Source organism: Theobroma cacao, chromosome 10 (assembly GCF_053813885.1).
Source record: "Theobroma cacao isolate CCN51 chromosome 10, ASM5381388v1, whole genome shotgun sequence".
In the NCBI taxonomy this organism is placed as follows: Eukaryota; Viridiplantae; Streptophyta; class Magnoliopsida; order Malvales; family Malvaceae; genus Theobroma; species Theobroma cacao.
The window spans coordinates 4,359,546-4,379,137 of NC_142648.1; the positions used below are offsets into that span (position 1 = coordinate 4,359,546).

Here is a 19,592-nt window from a genome sequence, read left to right on the forward strand (position 1 = left end):
GCCATTTTTTAAGGGTCCAAGAAACAAACGTATACATCGGATTTCACGATGATAGCCAAATTCATTGCATTGGTTGTTACCATCAAAGAAGCTGAATGGCTAAGAAATTTATTCTATGGTATACTTTTGTAGTCTAAACCACTTTCTTCAGTTTTTATCTATTGTAATAGTGAAACAACTCTAATAAGAGCATGTAGCTAAGTGTTGAATGAAAAGTTTAGATATATTGGATTGAGACATATCTTTGTTCAATAATTAATTTTAGATAGAGTAATTATTATAACTTTTGTGAGGTCTAGTGAAAACTTGACGAATCTTTTAACAAAAAGTCTTGTTAGAGATATTGTAAAGAAGACCTTAAAAAAGATGAAGCTTAAGCTCATAAATTAAAAGTCATCCATAATAGAAACTCGACTCAACATTTGATATAACATCAAGTTTTGAGTTCAATAGGACAAAGTATATCATCTGTATGAGACGACTAGCACTATAATATAATATAAATACTCCATTTTAAGAAAAGTGCTAAGTATTTGTAATGGTAAGAAAAGAATAAGTTATATACTCTTAATAGACCTACAATATAAATTTGTTAAAATGCTTTAGTTATGAAGGCATTCTTAATGGGATCTATCTATGTGAGTATGAAGTGTGGTTGCTTCTAGGAGCTTAAGAGCTTGGCTCTAACAGTACTCATAAAAAGAAGACGTTGACGTATGGTTATAAAAGCGTCACCGAATACTATGCATTCATTGGTGTTGAAATCATTGTGTGAGATATGTTTGGTTAACCAAATGGAATAATTGGTTTAAAGCATAGTTTACCATGGTGACGGTTCAATTAGAAGACACCTTCATTTATGCAATTGATTTCCAAGATTATCGAAAATTTAGATTATTTTGAAAATGGTGAGGGATAGTTGGACATTTTCAACAATAATAATGTAAAAATGAAAGGAAGAAAGTCCTTTAAATAATTATGAGTATTCAAAAGTTATGTTTGTTCAACCAATTAAGTTTGTTCAAATAATTATGTTGGAAAACAAAAAATTATGTTTGTTGGAAAATAGACCATTCTTGTTGTGCAAATGGACATGAGTTGTGTTTGTTTAGAACAGTCATTTAGGCCTATAAATAGACTTTCTTCTAGAACAAAAGAAGACATAGAATAGAGAAAACAATAATCTCTCATTCCTTTCTCAATATTTTCTATATTTTTTCTATATTATTTTACTGTAGAAAAATCTCTTAAAAGATAGGTAATCTTGTCATACACAGCTGGATGCTTAATGGATTAATTTTGTCAATGTAAAACATAATCAATTATTGAGCTTCATTGTATTTTCAAGATTTATAAGCCGAGAACTCTTTTGCATACTGTAAATGTGGGTGAATAAAACCTTAAAGAAAGTGACATTGTTATACGCCTTGAAGCCATTTCTTGATTTTCTAATTTTATGTTGCACACCTTATAGCCAATAACAGGAATATTAAAATTATCTTTCAAAAAAAAAAGAGAGTCTATTACAATTAAAGCAACTACCACCCAAAATAAAGCAAATACAAGTGATTTATGCCTTCCTAAATTCATGAAAAAAATTACTTTCCTAATATATGAATAATAATCACTCTCTCGGTACTGTTCTGCAACCTGTCAATCTTTGAAAAATCTTCCAGTATTCCCAAGGACTCAAGGATTCTTTTCTTACACATGATACAGCAACTAGAGAGTCAGATTCTATCACCGAAGTTTTCACAACTTCCCATGGTGACATATTGAATATGTATAATGCAGTTTTAGTGTCTATTACATCCACATAGTTTGAATCTTGAACACCTAGTGACCCAAAGAATATTTTCACCACTAATTAAACCAACATTATTTTTTAAGACTCGTTTGCAGTCGGTTGGGTTTAATTTTTCCCTTATCGAGCCATCAACATTCAATTTCAACTCATCTAATACCTTTTCGAATGTCTCGTATGATATTTGAATTATTCACCATTTTCGGATATAGTGGACCATCCAACCTCATCAACCCCGTTTTCATCTATTGCATTAATCTAAAATTTGGATCTCCTTTTGATCATAAAGAAAATTTCCTCCCTTTCCCATTTCTTGTCATTGAACATTAAAACATGTTAAGCTAATCAAATTGACCATAGGGTAACACCACATGCAGCCAATTATTTCTTCTTTATACTACTGTTTGCCATCATTCCTTCGCACATATTCTCAAACCCCACCCCAACCCCGCCCCCCCCAACCCGTCATATTGATTAACAAATCATCATTGTCATCAAAACGAATTCCCCTAGGTCTCAAGTAATAATTACTCAATCAGTTACATATTTTTTTTTCAAAGGCAAAGCTAAATATATCAATTTCAGCAGAAATACACAATGCTGGTAAACCTTTATTAATAAGGTTCTTATTGGTATTGAGAAATCAGTCGAAGCCGATATTTGAATACTTGATAAATCATTGGATGAAGAGCACCATCAACATTGTGACGATGATAAACCTTTATTATATCCATCAAACATTACAAATCAAGCATCAATCAGTCACAAACAATTAAAATAGGACAGCCTTGTCATCCTTATAAGAGGGAACTGAAAAAAAAATGCTCCCATGGGAGAATGATGAGGTTGCCTTTTTTTGGCATGGAATTGGATGTGCATTAAACAGCGAGGCCACATGCAAGCGGAGTTTGTTTGCCAGTAATAATAGGCTTGACATTAGAACACCGGGAAGTAGCAGGGCCTTCTGTTCCAATGTAAGAAAGATTAATGTCTCCAATCTCCACATTTTCACATGGGATGCCGCTGCTACATGTAAGTTCAACAGCAACTTGTGTTGCTGAAGTCCCCCTGATGTTCTTGAAGCTAACATTGCTGATCTTAACACGCGATGGAGCCTGAAAAATGGGAAAAAAAAAAATACAAATTAACACCCATAGACATGTTTGAACTATTCTGTATCAATATATAAATCATGAAATGATAATGTACTAATGGGTAAAAACATACCTTAGCGCACTTATTACCAGGGCAGTATTCTTGATCGATGAGAACAGGATTGCTGACATTAACCATAACAATGTCCTCAAAATGCATATCGGATGCAATGCCTTCCAAGGAAGCTGGCCAAGTTTTCACCCTAACTCCATTTGAGGTATTAATAAGAGTGCAATTGGCAACAGTGATTCCAAAAACCGGATCTTCCCTGTACCTTCCAAGACTTCCGACGCTGATGCCATGACCAGGTCCGCATGTTACTCTTCTTACGGTAATCTTCTGGCTACCTTCTCCAAGAGAGACACAGTCGTCGCCGGTTGAGATTCTTGAATCAGTAATGTTAATCCCACTCGAACGTCCGATATGAATTCCATCAGTGTTGGGACTCTGAGCAGGTGCATTGACGGTGATATTTGCAAAAGTAAGGTTTTTGCAACTCAACAGGTTAATGTGAGTCTGTTTGCTATCCACAGAGGTTATGTCCCTCACTAATCCATTGCTAACGGCGTTGAATCTTAAATTCTGTAAAATTGTGAAGCAACAATTTATTTTATTAGTGGCATATATACAGTGATTAAAATTGTGAAGCAACAATTTATTGTTTGGCAGCAATAAAATGATGAAGATTTTTAAAATGCTTACAATGGGAAGTTTGTTGCACCTTCCAACTTGTTTGCAATCATTTTGTGCCCAAGCAGCTTTTCCACCTTGGCCATCAAAGGTTCCTGCCCCAGATAATGTGAAGCGATCGATGCGTTGGAAAGTAACCCAAGTAGGCACATTGTTGAATTTGCTAGGATCTGCCGTGGCCTTCAAGGTTCCTCTAACTTGAACCTCCAAGGGAGCTTTACAAGGGCCTGCCAGGGTCACCTGGCTCAAAATATATTCCCCCTCTGGAATCACTACTTTGCTAGGACTAACCACTGCGCAGGCCTTTCTCCAGGCAGCCATCAATGCTTGACTGATATCTGTTTTTCCATCTGCCTTTGCACCAAAATTCATCACATCAAAAACAACATTGTTGGATTGTGCTTTAGCATTTGATGCTAAAAGAAAAATCAAAGATAGAGCTAGCACAGTCAATTCCACTGCCATCTTTTTTCTGCTCTTTTTCTCCTTTCTTTTCTCTAAAATATATGTTTGAAAGAATGTTTTAATTCCTTCTTAATTTTGAAGCCACATTTATAGTGCAATTCAAAAGCCTAATACCACTTGAAATCCCAACCAATGATTGGCTAATTTAATCGAATGCTTGGTTAAGGTTGCCAGTTTTTCAAACTTCTTTCCTATAATGTCTATGATCATAATGTGCCGTTCTGTTACTTGGAATTGGCATGCAAACGTCCAATGTTCGATTAAGGCGGCTAAGAACGTTCATATGCTAACAATACTGCTTTCCACTTTGCTAATTTTGTGGAGATTGTGGGGAGAAACTTAGAGCAAACCCATTTTCATTTAGTCTATTTTAAGAAAAATGACATCAAAATTAGCCAACTAAGAAAATATGCCTAGTGTCGTAACGTGCGGGTCCGAGAACCCGACTGCCAGACTCAATGAAAATTCTAAAAAATTAAGAGTCGCCACCAATCTTTTTACTAGGTGTGATTGGCCACCTATTGACTCGATTCTAATCGACGGAGTCTTAATTAGATTTAAGCCCGTTGAAAGAACCTTAAACTCGTCTACATTTTTTTTCAGATCTAGGTTCAGGAGTACGGTTATGTTCAGAGAAGGATTAACACCCTCGGGACGCCCGTTCCATGAACGGTATCATTTTTAGATTACCCTATTAGGCTTTATTTTTTAAGTTCATTTTATTTCCTTAGCTATAACTTGTTTATTATATCTCCAATTTTATCTCATATTTAACCTAAAATGGAATGCAAATGTGAGGAAAGATGAGATGCATGGTGTGAGATAAAAATGTTGGACTAATAACTTTTTATTGAGAACGTTCTCCTGAATCCGCCCATCATACTGGTGGGATCCGAGGTGTTCTCTCACCTAGAAAATTATCCGAGAAACTCACTTTCGCAAATTCAATGAATAATTCTCATCATCGGAGTTATCGTACGTTTTTCTTTAAAAAATAATATTTTCGTGAATAATGAACCTAATACGAGCAAAAGTCTTTTATTAAAGACGTTTCTCGAGCCCTCCCGTCATACTGGTGAAATCCGGGGACACCTTTTCACCTAAAGAACTTTTCGAGGAATACCCACCTTCGCAAGACCCTCGGAAGATCCCATCATCGGGGCTTAAACTCGAAAATAAAAATATTTATATGCAATGATATGCATGATGCAATATATATATATATATGCTATGCAAGTGAAATTAACTATTTTTATCACTATTATTTTCTAATTATCATTTTATATCTTTTATTTTATTTTATTTTTTTATCTTTTATTATTATTATTATATTTTTTATATTTTTTTCTTATCCTAAGTTTCTCCTATATTTCCCTTGCTATTTCTTATGAAATTTCTTTCTTTATATTTCCCTTATTTATAATTGGATACTTTATAAATTGTTCATGATTCCATGTTATTTTACTGAACAAAAATCTCATCATTTGTTTACTATTTTTATTATTTTATATTTTATATTTCTTTATTATTTTTTATTATTATATCCTTTATTTTATTTCTTATCATTATTATTTTTTATATTCTTCTTTTTCATCTATTATTTATTTATTTATTATTTCTTGAATGATTTTATGTTGTTATTTTTTTTCATAAAAATTTCGGGATCTCGAAATCGAAGCCCTCCCATCGTACTAGTGGAGCCTTAATTCGGATTTCGAACCTAGGGAAAATCGGCTCGGGATTGCGACTTCTCACATCCCGATCGATCATCCCATCATCGGTACATTATACTTGTAGTTAATGTTATGGAATATTATTATTATTTTCCTTTTTTTATCATTATTTTTTATATTTTTATTATGCATTTGTAATAATTATTTTCCTAAACATAAGTTCTTTGTATAACTAAACATTTTCTAAAATATTATATATATATATTATTTTTTGTTCTTTTCTTATTTATTTTTTTATTTTTTTACGCTTTATTATTTCCATATTCTCATATCTGTATAAATTTCCTATTCTAAAATATCATCTAAAAATTTAGAACATTACACTATAATAATTAATTAATTCTGCTTAATATTCATAAAAACATATAAAATGGGCCTGCCTAAAACACAAACATTTTCATAAAAAGGTTAAAATTTTTACCTGATTGGGCTAAACTAGCCCAAATAATCGGTCTGACCCGTGATTCGCTCCAAGGCCCATTGTCCAGTCTCCCGCCCACTAACCTCAAGGTACAAAACTACATCGTTTTGATGTCCTACCCTAAGTATAAAATGACTTTTTCTTCACCCTTTTTCATTTTCTCCCTTTAATTTCTCTCTCTAGCCGCCAGATCTCTCTCTTCTCTCTCTAAAAATTCAACATTTTTCTCCCCAAATCTCTCGACTCCTCTCACCTTCACGTCGGTGTCACTCCCCAATGGTCGGCTCTCCCTAACCGGAGGCGTCGCTGGCTACCCGGATCGGCTCCTCTTTCTCCTATAACCGGCGCCGATCGGGCTGTGTCCCTTCACCGGTGTCGGCTACCAAAACAGATCCCCTTCTCTTCCTTCCCACCAGCGTCGCCCAGACCGGACCTCCCTACCGTCGGCCGCCTAGATCTGCTCTCCCACAACAACCCAAATCACCCCCTCTTTTCTGGCTGGCAACATCAACCCATAATCTTTCTTTTAACCGGTGGCAAAAAAAGGGTCTCTCTCACCAGATTTGAACCACCCAAAACTAAAACACTCCACCGGTTACTCAAAATCCCTCCTAAAAATCCAGATCTCCCCTTAAAAATCAAAACCCACACTCTAAAAAGTCACTTCTTATTTCTCTTACTTTTTGCATTTTTTTGATTGATTTTTGACTATTGATTGTGGTTGATTGTTTACTGCTAAACTAAAGTGTTTGATGGCATTTGCGGCTAGGTTTTTTTTGGTTGCTGTTTATTGCTAGGGATTTCTTTGATTGCTCCCCCTTTGATGCTGCTACAGTACTTTTTTTTATACACTCGATTTTTTGGCCGAGTGTAGTGCCTCACTACCCTGCCAGACGTACCTCCTATCTTTTTTGTTTTCTTCTTTTCTTATTATTATTATTATTATTATTATTTAATTAACACCAAAAATATGGTGTCTACGCCTAGGTAATAAATTATCTGGTTTCTATCTAAACACTCGTTCTTGCTCTGCAACAACCCTAAGTTAATTAGAATTAGTTGCTCTATTTTCTTGATTCATATGGAGAACAGTTGTTGAAACCTATGGAATTTACACAAGCACAAAATAAATATACTAATTTCAATTATTTATCTTCCTCAAGATACAGCATTTGCACTTTAAATTTAGTGATCAAGCTCTGTAGTCAAGTTTTTGTAGACTGCCCGAAGCTGGCCTTGTTTAAAGGTACCCACTTGAGGTATTATTACCCATTAGATTCCAGAACAGGATTCAAGAATCCCTCTTCTTTATAAGGCTATAGGTTTCGAACTCTCAAAGGTACAAGACAACTTATTCTTTTACCCATTATATGCTGCAGATTGACTCATTATCGTTGTAAATCAAACTAAGGACATATTGAACATACGCTACGTGAAGCTAATGGATCGAGGGATCAGTTAGTCAAAGAAGTTTCAAAATTGAGTGATACGTTGATGGTCGTCGAGCATGATAGCAGCGGGAGCAAAAAGGTTTTTTTTTTTTTTTGCTATAATTTGGTTTCATTACTGATAAAATAAGCATCACAAGGTTCACATCTCATTTACTGAGATGGATATTCCAAATCTGTTGTAATACACCACAGTGTACAATAACTAGTAATCTGTTGCACACCCTATCAGTAACCACCACCCAACATAAAACAAATCGGAGCAATCTACTCCTAACTTTGCCAAAGAATTTGTGAAAAAAATTGCTTTCCTAAAATATGAGTAATAATCACTCTCACGATACTTTTTCTGCAACCTGTCAATCTCTGAAAAAATCTTCTAATATTTCTAAGGCCTCAAGGATCTTTTCTTGCACATGATACAGCAACGAGAGAGTCAGATTCTATCACCAAAGTTTTCAAAAATTTCCATGTGACATATTGAATAAGTCCAATGCAATTTTAGTAGCTACTACCGGTATAGTTCGAATCTTGAACACCAAGTGGCCCAAAGAATATTCTCACCACTACACTGCCATTATCTCTTAAGATTCTTTCGCAGCCGGTTGGGCTTAAGTTCCCCTTACTGGACCATCAACGTTAAATTTCAGCTCGTCACTACTTGATAGATTCTAGCTAATGCTCTTTGGATTGTCACCTATGATATTTGAATTATTCACCATTTCGAGCATAGCCCACCATCCAGCCTCATCAACAACCCCGGTTTTATCTATTGCATTAATCCAAAATTTGGATGTCATTTTGATCGTAAAGATAATCTCCACCCTTTCCCCTTTCTTCTCATTGAACATTGAAAACATTTCTTCTTCACGTACCGCCAACTATTTCTTCTTCATACTAGTAATTGCCATCCAAGGAATCACCCTTATATTGACCATGAGAATTGGAAAATAATCAAGGTTCCTTTTAAAAATAATCTTTTCTATAATTTTAATTATTTTTTATCTTGAGAAATTAATTTTGAACAAAATTACCTTTAATGAAATCGATCCATATATTTAGGTTCATACTTCAAATCAGTTCATATCTTTTTGAGCTTTCTTCGTTAGACTATTCATCTCTGAAGTATTTCTTATCAGAAGAAAAAAACTTTTAAGCATTTTGAACATTTTAAAGTCGATTTTTATACACGCACAAATCTTTGAACGTTTTGAGCATTTTTAAACATTTTGGAGTGGTTTTTGATATATGAAGAAAAACCTTTGAGTATTTTGAGCATTCTTTGGCAAGTAGATATATTTGTTGATTATGTTGTTAAATGAAATATGGTGTATTATTTGAAGTTATTGATTTGTTATATCAAATTCAGTAGTTTTGGTGGTTTTTGGGTATTGTGTAATCGGTTTTTGAGCATTGCATGATTAATTTTTAAGCATTAAGTTATTAATATTTAAGTATTGGACGATTATTTTTAAGTATTGCGTGACTGGTGGATATGAAATTGTGTGACTGATTGATTTGCATGACTAGTTCATATGATATTGTGTGACTGGTTAGTAAGGTATTACATGACTAGTTTTTAAGCATTGTGTGACTTAGTTATTGTCTAAAAATCAATCACAAAACTAGTCACGCAATACTTAAAATTAGTCACGCAATGTCCAAAAACTTGAAATGTAATGATTAAATCATGCAATACCTAAAAACTAATTTCGCAATACTTAAAAACCAGTGACACAATGCCTAAAAACCAGTAATGCAATACTTAATAACTAATTGATTTGCCTGCTTGCAGTTAGGTTTAAGTTACCAAAATCATACAATGTTATAATTTATAGATATGTCTAATCAATTTCAACCTCTCAACTTTTGGGTTCTATAAATAAACCAATAAATCCAAGATCCTAAAACACATATCTTGATGTCATCTTTGCTCTTTGGGATGGTGAGATAGACAGTATTTGGCAAGAGAGAGAAATCGAAATTTAATTTTAAAATTTTTGTTTGGATGGAGGATAGAAAAGACCGAAATCATTTTAATTTGTTTGAAATTGTTTAAAAGGTATTGTTGTCAAATCATATAAAAAATTAATTAAAAACAGTTAAAATTATAATGAAGTATATTTTCGAATTAGATTTATGAGGAGGGTTATTTCTCACAATTTCTTCAATAATCAAGATATGTTCACAACTTTCCTCACAACATCTACATTACATGCATAATAAATTATTGTCATCAAAATGAATGCTCCTAGGTCTCAAAAATAGTTTTTGTTGGAATGCAATTTTTCACTGCCAGCCATAAAGAACTTTTCACCTTAAGAGGGATAATGAACTTCCACACCCAGAATACCACACCTTTGCCAAAGAATTTGTGAAAATAATTACTTTCCCAAAATATGAGTAATAATCACTCTCACGATACTTTTTCTGCAACCTGTCAATCTCTGAAAAAATCTTCTAATATTTCCAAGGCTTCAAGGATTCTTTTCTTACACATGATACAGCAACAAGAGGGTTAGATTCTATCACCAAAAGTTTTCAAAATTTTCCATGGTGACATATTGAATAAGTCCAGTGGAATTTTAATGGCTACAATCAGTATAGTTTGAATCTTGAACACTTAGTGGCCCAAATAATATTTTCACCACTGCACTAGCATTATCGATCTCCTAGGACTCTTTTGCAGCCGGTCGGGCTTAGTTTCCTTTACTGTACCATTTACATTAAATTTCAGCTCATCACCACTTGACAGATTCTAGCTAGTGCTCTTTGGATTGTCTCCTATGATATTTGAATTATTCACTATTTTGAGCATACTCCACCATCCAACCTCATCAACAACCCCGTTTTCATCTATTGCATTAATCCAAAATTTGGATCTCATTTTGATCATAAGATAATCTCCGCCCTTTCCCCTTTCTTGTCATTGAACATTGAAAACAGTTTAAGCTAACCAAACTGACCATAGGGTAGCTTCACGTACCGCCAACTATTTCTTCTTCATACTACTAATTGCCATCATTCCTTCGCACAAGGAATCACCCTTATATTGATCATGATAATTGGCAAATAATGAAGGTTCTTTTTAAAAATACCATTCATACATAAAGTGCTTTTGAAAATAACCATTTCTATAATTTTAACTAAGAAAAATTAATTTTGGATAAATTTATTCTTAAAGAAACTGACTCATATATTTAGGTTTGCAACTCAAATGGACTCATATCCTTTGTGCTTTTCTCACCAAACCATTCATCTTTGGAGTATTCCTTACTAGAAAAAAAAACTTTTAAGCATTTTGAGCATTTTAGAGTGATTTTTTATACACAAAAAAAAAAAAATCTTTGAGTGTTTTGAGCATTTTTAAGTATTTTGGAGTGTTTTTTTATATACAAAGAAAAATCTTTGAGCATTTTGAGCAGTTTTTGCCAAGTAGGCATATTCATTGTTTATGTTGTTAAATGAAATATGATGTATTGTTTGAAGTAACTGATTTTGTTAAATGAAATTAAGTAGTTTTGGTGGTTTTTAGGCATTGCGTAACTAATTTTTAAGCATTACGTTACTAATTTTTAGGCATTGTGTGACTGATTTTTAAGTATTGTGTGACTGATTGGAAGACATTGCGCGACTGGTTAGTAAGACATTGCATGACTAGTTAGTAAGGCATTACGTGATTAATTTTTAAGCATTGTGTGACTTAGTTGTTGCTTAAAAATCAGTCACATAATGCCTAAAAATCAGTTACGCAATACTTAAAATCAATCACGGAATGCCTAAAAACTAGAAACGTAATGATTAAGTCACGTAATGCCTAAAAACCAGGTTCGTAATACCTAAAAACCATTGACACAATGCCTAAAGACTAGTAATTCAATACTTAATAACTAATTGATTTACCTGCTCACAGCTAGGTTTAAGTTGTCAAAGACATACAGTGTTCTAATTTATAGATATGTCTAATTCAACTCTTCAACTTTAGGGTTTTATGAATAAACTAATAAACCTAAGAATTTAAAACACATACCTTGATGTCGTCTCTGCTATTTGAGATAGTGAGATAAATAATATTTGGCAAGAGAGAGAAATCGAGTTTTAATTTTGAAATTTTTATTTGGATAACGGGATAAAAAAAATCAAAACCATTTTAATTTGTTTGAAATTGTTTAAAAGGTATTGTTGTCAAGTCATATAAAAAATTGATAAAAAATAATTAAAATTATAATGAAGGATATTTTTGAATTAGGTTTATGAGGAGGGTTATTTTTCATAATTTCCTTAATAATCAAGATATGTTCACAACTTTCCTCACAACATCTACACTACATGCAGTATAAATTATTGTCATCAAAATGAATGCTCCTAGGTCTCAAAAAAAGGTTTTGTTGGAATGCAATTTTTCACTTCCAGCCATAAGGAACTTTTTACCTTAAGAGGGATAATGAACTTCCACACCCGAGAATACCACACCTTATGGGGTCCCTGTTGATGCTAATTTTGTAGAGCTTCTATTGCCTGCTTTACCAAGAAGATCCCGTGTGTATTCAACTCCCATATAAGCTGGTCTTTTCTGTCTCTATCTAAGAACACATTTTCTAGGATAAGCTTTAGCTCCCTGAAGGAATATTTAATTTTTCTCCCATTCGAATAGTTGCCTTGCAAATTCAATGCTCCATTCACTTCCCTCCCTCCACACTTCTGCCACCTTGATGTTTTTGTTCGTGGACAACTGAAACATCCTTGGAAACAGGTCTTTTAGAAGCATACCCGAGACCTATTTGTCTTTCCAAAACGAAAATTTCCCAACCCCCTCAATCTCTGAAAGGCATACAATGTTTCTCCATGCACTTAACATTTTTCTTTTGTGGTGATTTGAGGGGGTACAAAGCGAAGCACCCTCACCATATTAATTTCTCACACAAGAGTCGTCTCCACAAGGCATCTTGATTGCATTCATACCTCAAGCACCACCATTTACCAAGTTTGAAATCCCAAATCCACCTTTAAATTTGGATTGGCACACTAAATTCAATTTCACCTATATCATTTTTCTTTTATCTTTGATTCTTCTGATATTTGGACATTGTTAATATTTTTTAATTTTTTATATTATAATTTTAATTATATTTAATATTATTATTATTTAAAAAATGATTGTCTACAATTTTTTTTATATTTTGTTTTGTATTTGTGGAATAAGGACTCTCCACATGAGCCCAAATGGTCCAAAGACAAATGTGAAGAACATTAAGTGTAACCCAAATTTGATAGGCCCAAGTAAACATATTGTAAAATGAAATAAACTGAAATTATGCAAATTCATTAAAAAAAAAACAATTGGAACAATTTAATTATACAAAGTCTAAAGAAATTTTGAAAGCCTGATCAATTCAACTACATGCATCATTAAAACATAATATATTTTATGTTTAGTAATCAGCTTAACAGATAGTGACTTTCTGCTAGCTATTAAAGAAACTCATCAGATCTTAATCTTACATTATGGGAATGGGGAAATGTTGGGATGGATACCTTTGCCTTTGTTTAAGATTGTCTAGGCTGTCACTTCTCAAGTAAAAATGGGGTAATGTTATTCATATAACTCTCATGTTTTATCATTTTGAATGAAGTTTCTTTCTTTACTATCAAAAAAGAAAGTCAAAGTTATCAGGGTCCAATTGATGATATAATTAAGCAATTTAAAAAGGAACACAATTTCTTACCAAGTTGTAACGGTTTATATTTTCAGCTTTAGGACCTTCTTCCCTGCTTCCCTCCCCTACGCAATTGGCATTTAATAAAATTCTTTTACATCAAGTTTCAAGCTCAAACTTCATATTTTGATTAATTCAACTCGAGTTACCGCCTGCTCTGATCAATTTATGTATAGATTAATTCGTCAAATAAAAGATTAATTCCTTGATTAACGAGTTTATTAATTTGAGAAAACCACAAGTACACATTATAGACTTAATTTGTATGGAACAGGTCAAGTTTAATTGACTGGATTAATTAGTAAACATAGGAGAAAAACACAATACAAAGCAATATTGCAGTCAATTATTTGATTTGGGAAACAGTCTTTCGTCTTAAGTCATAAAAATCATTGACATATATATATATATATATATATATATATATATATATATATATATATATATCCTTAATTCAGCAAGGAAATGGTCGCAGTTAAAGTAGTATACTTACTCTACCATATATATACCTTGTCAATTTCTTCCTGTCCATATGCATTCAGCAGAGTTGCTGGCTTAAGATAAAACCAATGTAAAATAGACAGATTCCTAACATTCTTTATACGCTTCCTACAGACCTAGTTAAATGAAGAATGAAGCATGATTTGAGTACATGACTATTAGCCTCGTGAAAGTATATTACCACCAAATTTATAATATATATTAAAACACGAATGTTCATAAAATTTTTTATTGACAAAAAATTAACATATTTGTTTATCAAAGTTTACTAACAAAGTACTATTTTAAATATTTTTATTATAAATATTAATAAAATTTATCTAATTTGTAAATAAATTTTAATTATATCGAATGACTTTTATTAACAAAATGTTTTCATATTTTAAATAGTATTAAACAATTTGTAGTCTAATAGTATAAAACTTCGATTATTTATATTTCAAACTTTATCTATTAATAATAATTGTATTTTATATATGATAATTATTTTTAAAAAAATAAAAAAATATTTACGTTTAATGTAGGTAACAATAAATATAAATGTTAATAAAATTTTCAATCACGTGATTATCAGATCGTGGTTTCCCTACTGGTCAGATCCGGTCAGGCCATCTGCCATTGATAAGTCAAAGGTTGCTGGCAGCAGCCAAGAGAGATCTATATGTATACAGTTGGTGTTGATTAATGTAGCACATGGATCAGGTTTTTTTGTCTGACTATATGTAAAACCTTGTTCCATATTAAAAGATTTCATGTTTAGTCACTAACTCAAGGAATCTAGTCAAATTTATTATTTATATATATATATATATATATATATATATATATATATATATATATATATGCATGGTTCCAATATTGAATTGTTATACGTTAATAGCTAGACTTCAATTGGGAGAGCTCAGTCTCCTTCCCACATGGTTTTACATTTTCACCTTTGACTCCGTGCACTATGGAGTATGGAAATAATTCATTTTTTTTTCATATATAGTCTTTTCTGGTTTGCTGGTTTAACTTAATTTGTTTGTAAAACAAAAACTTGAAAATTTGAATATGTGAATTCGTCAATACATTTTGGAAAGGTGTGGGAGCAGTTTATAATGTTTAAAATTTGTTTTACATGTACAAAATGAACAGTATTAATATAAAATCAATATATATTATTATATTTGTGTATATATAATGAGTCAAATAGTTCAAAAAGGAACTTTTCCAAGGATTTATATATTATTTTTGTTTAGTAACGATTGACTGGAGTTATTAATGATATAATACTTGAAAAAACTTTTAAATTATTTTAAAAAATTTAAATAAATTTTTTACTTTTTCATTACTTTCAAATCAAATGTTTATGTTTTTATTTTAAATCAAATAAATTCTTATAACTAACAATTTACTAATTATTATAAATAAAAATTTTATTTGTGATTTTATATTCACGTAATACTAATATGACATTGAAGTGACGTTAACGTAAAAAGTGAAATGTTACATGATTTTATCATCCTTTGACGTTATCATCGATATAACATGTCAATATATCATATAATATAAAATAATAAATAATATTTTTTTTATTAAAAATATACATTATTATTACCAAAAGCCAAATCCTAAAATACTTTGAACTTTTATGATTACATATAGAAATGCAAATAAACAATCCCCAGTAGCAAGGTACCAAGAGTTGGAGATCTAGACATCTCAACTTCTTTCCAATTGCCGCTCACGATAACGCAGTACGAGAGGATGCGATGTATGTCCGAAAAACTGTCCTAGGTACCGCAACATCCACGTCACCAGACTTGTATGTGCATATTGTTCTAAGAAAAGCCGACACTAATTCAGCTTGTGCATGTGGATCTTGACCCTTATGTAACATATTAGCATAACAAGCCAACCAATCAGCATCAACTAAGCATCTGTTTAACATATAAATAACTTCTTCTCTTTTACTGCAAATCAGCAAACACCATTACCGATCTCATGACATGACAACCTTCGAGACAACCTTCGAGACAACCTACACACCTTCCCATTAATGATAATAATGAGTAGTTTTTTATATGAAGCATTTATTGTTTGACATAGCTGTGAAGACTAAATTTTGGCTTAAGTTTATTTGTGATAAACTATTACTAGAAAACAAACTTTTGGATAGCAAATTAGCTCATGCAATTCGAAGTATAAAGTTGTAGATTTATGTAGCTAATGTAAAAGCTCATGAATTATATAAGAAAGATCGAAATTTTCTATTAAAAGGTGTGCATTGTCATGAAGTAATACATAATTAAAACAACTACAACAAATCTGATGCCATTATCTAAGATTAGTATTGAAGGAAAAAAATGAAAAAGAACATCTTTTAAAAAAATGATGCCATTACAGCCAAAGTCATAAAGGACTTTGGTCATTTCTGATTACAAGAAATACTAAAAAATACATAAAAACAACCACTAAAAGATAAAAATATCCAATTAAAGAAAATTGGATATTAAAATAGTAAATTAGACACGCAATTACTATCCAAATTTTGCAAACCACAAATCCATGCATCATGTCAATGTCCAAAAAATAAATCCAATTAATGCTGTCCATTTAACTACTTGAACCCTTTCAAACATTTGTTGTCCAAATGGATTCACAGGAGTAGAATCTCTTTTTTGCTATCTATATGTTTTTTCCATGACCAATTGGTTAATCGAGTATCAATAATTCTTGCATGGTTGGGAGTCTAAAACTATGACAGTGGGGATCATGAAGCATGAGCTTGATGACATGCTCTTTTATTATGATAGGATAAGATTTCAAGAATTTTTTTTCGTTTTTTACCAGGCTGCAAAGTATTGGGGGTGTGGGTTTCTTTGAAGTTTCAAGTTTCTTGAACTTGAATGCTTAAAAAGACTAGCACACTAGGAAGATATTGGCATGTTTCCATTGCCTGTCAAAGAAAAAAGAGGTACAGCAGTTCACGTTTGTGTTTAGTAGTTGAAACCCTTAGTAATCTACTTTTGAGTTTTGACTCTCAAGTCTCAAGAAATTTTCATTCTTTATTAATAAAAATTTGTACCCTTAGTAACTTTCATATTCATTCTTTATTAATAAAAATTTTCAATTCTTGACAAAATTATAATATATATTAAAACACAAATGTTGATAAAATTTTTTATTGACAAAAAATTAACATATTTGTTTACCAAGTTTACTAACAGAGTACTATTCTAAATATTTTTACTATAAATATTAATAAAGTTTATCTAGTTTGTAAATAAAATTTTAATTGTATCGAATGACTTTTATTAAAAAAATATTTTCATATTTTTAATAGTATTAAACAATTTGTAGACTGATAGCACAAAACTTCGATTATTTATACTTCAAACTTTTTATGATAATAGTAATTGTATTTTATATATGATAATTATTTTAAAATAAATAAAAAATAAGTATTTAGGTGTAACGTAGATAACAATAAATATAAACATTTAATAAAATTTTCAATCACATGATGATCAGATCGTGGTTTCCCTACTATTCAGATCCGGTCAGGCCATCTGCCATTGAAGTAAGAGCGAGGTTCCTAGCCACTTGAACTACATTTTGATCGGTTTGAAAATGAAATTCTGTTTGTGTGCTTCATCTTAGCTGTGTTCCGCTGGAATTCTGGAGTTTAAATTGGGTTGATTCAGCATTTGAAGTAAGACTAAGCCTTCCACCAGCTTAAATCATTATTCAATCGGTCTATAAATGAGGTTTGATTGTTGTTTCAGCTTAATGTTTTTCCCTTGAGCTGCCGGAAATTTTGTGAAGTTTGGATTGGTTCCGTTTAACTAATGAGGTAAAGATTAATATGTAATGTGAACTTGGAATTAGGAATTTAGGCTTGTAATGTTGAGTAGTTGAAGCTAAGCTAGGCTGTGTTCTGGAATTTACGTGGCAGCTGAGAAATAAGCTTGTATGTTCTGTACAAGGGGAGGGAAATTGAAGTTTAAAGCATGCACTGCCGAGCTTGGAGGCTGGTTGGTGAGAAAGGAAAGCTTGATTAGTTGCTGTTGAAGTAATAATGCTTGTCACTGTGAGTGGGGGCATTAATTTGAAATTAGCTTTGTGTGTGTGTATATAAGCTTGAGAGATTGCAATTGCTGCCCTTAACCTAGAAGTGTTGTGCCTAGGCCAATGTTTGATCACGAATTCTGAGTTCTGATTTTGGCCGTGTATTGCTCTATTTTTCTGAAAAGCTTATAAAAGTCAAATATATATTTATATATATGATTTGATATATATATATATATATATATATATGTATGTATGATTTGAAAAAATGGAAAAAAGGTCCCTTTGAAAAGGTTTAGTCATTATTATTGCCAAAAACCTAAAAAAAATTTAGATTTTTATGAATATTTATAGAAATACAAATAAAAAACTCCAATAGCAAGGTACCTAGAGTTGGGGATTTCTAGATATCTCAACTTCTTTCCAATCACGATAATGCCGTCCGAGAGCATGTGATGTTTGTCTGAAAAACTGTCCCAGGTGCCACAATATCCACGTAACCAGACCTGTATGTACACATTGTTCTTAGAAAAAATGACTTAGGTGCCATATTCTCCTCATAACCAAAACTCTTCAGTTCATACCAAGTCATTTTATATCTAACACCTAATAAATACTAAACTCTACATTTCCATAGAATCCCACAATTGAAGAACACTCCCCTCTCACGTTTCCAGTGAAAGAGTCCTGCTCAAACCCTACCATCGGAAGAGTTTATCCGCATGGAATTCTCCTACTTCCAAATGCTATTTTAGTAAGTGGTCCAACCCAAAAGTAATTCATCTTGTACAGATCCGACACTAATTCAGCTTGTTCACGTGGATTTGCACCCTTCTATATCAGCATAACAAGTCAACCAATCAGCATTAAGTACGAACTGCCTAACCTATAAAATGTAGCTTCTTCTCTTCCATTACACCACGTAAATTTTTATCCCGACATTAGAAAATCAATCAAAGCAGTATTTTGGATAAAATTACCAAAAGTCATTATCCATATCGTGACATCAGACTTTTCTATATTTTCCTCCTTATTCTTGGCAAAAGTCAAAATCTCCACCTACACACCACCATACATCTCTACATTATAATTCATGTAATAAGTTTGCCCAAAACTCAACTCTTTGTGCCTCATCATTGAGAGTATAAATATTCATAAGAAAAAATTGTGAGAAATAACCTTTCTCATAAGCTCAATTTAAAAATATCATTTTTTATACTTTTAACTATTTTTGTTAATTTTTGATATGACTTGACAATAATACCCTTTAAACAATTTCAGACAAATTAAAATGGTTTCAGTTTTCTCTCTCCCGCTATCCAGATAAAAATTTCAAAATTAAATCTCGATTTCTCTCTCTGCTCAAATATGTCTATCTTGCCATCCAATTCGCAGATATGACATCAAACTCTTTCTTATTTTGTTTTATTTTTTTGGATGGTGGATCTTGGGGTTCTTAAGGGCGATGAACAACGATTTTGCTCTTTACAGGTAGCGATTTTGCTCAGGGAGAAAGAACAGCTAAAGCATGTTTGATGGGTTTTATGGTGGTTCACGATTTTATTGTGTCTAGGATTGCGATGATTGTTAAGTATGTTTGCTAGG

General features: G+C 32.1%; 1 pseudogene; it reads right to left on the minus strand.

Annotated features, from left to right (window-relative positions):
* Positions 1-2,682: 2,682 nt before the first annotated feature.
* On the minus strand, positions 2,683-4,114 carry LOC18586418 (exopolygalacturonase pseudogene; annotated as a pseudogene).
* Between the last annotated feature and the right edge of the window lie 15,478 nt (positions 4,115-19,592).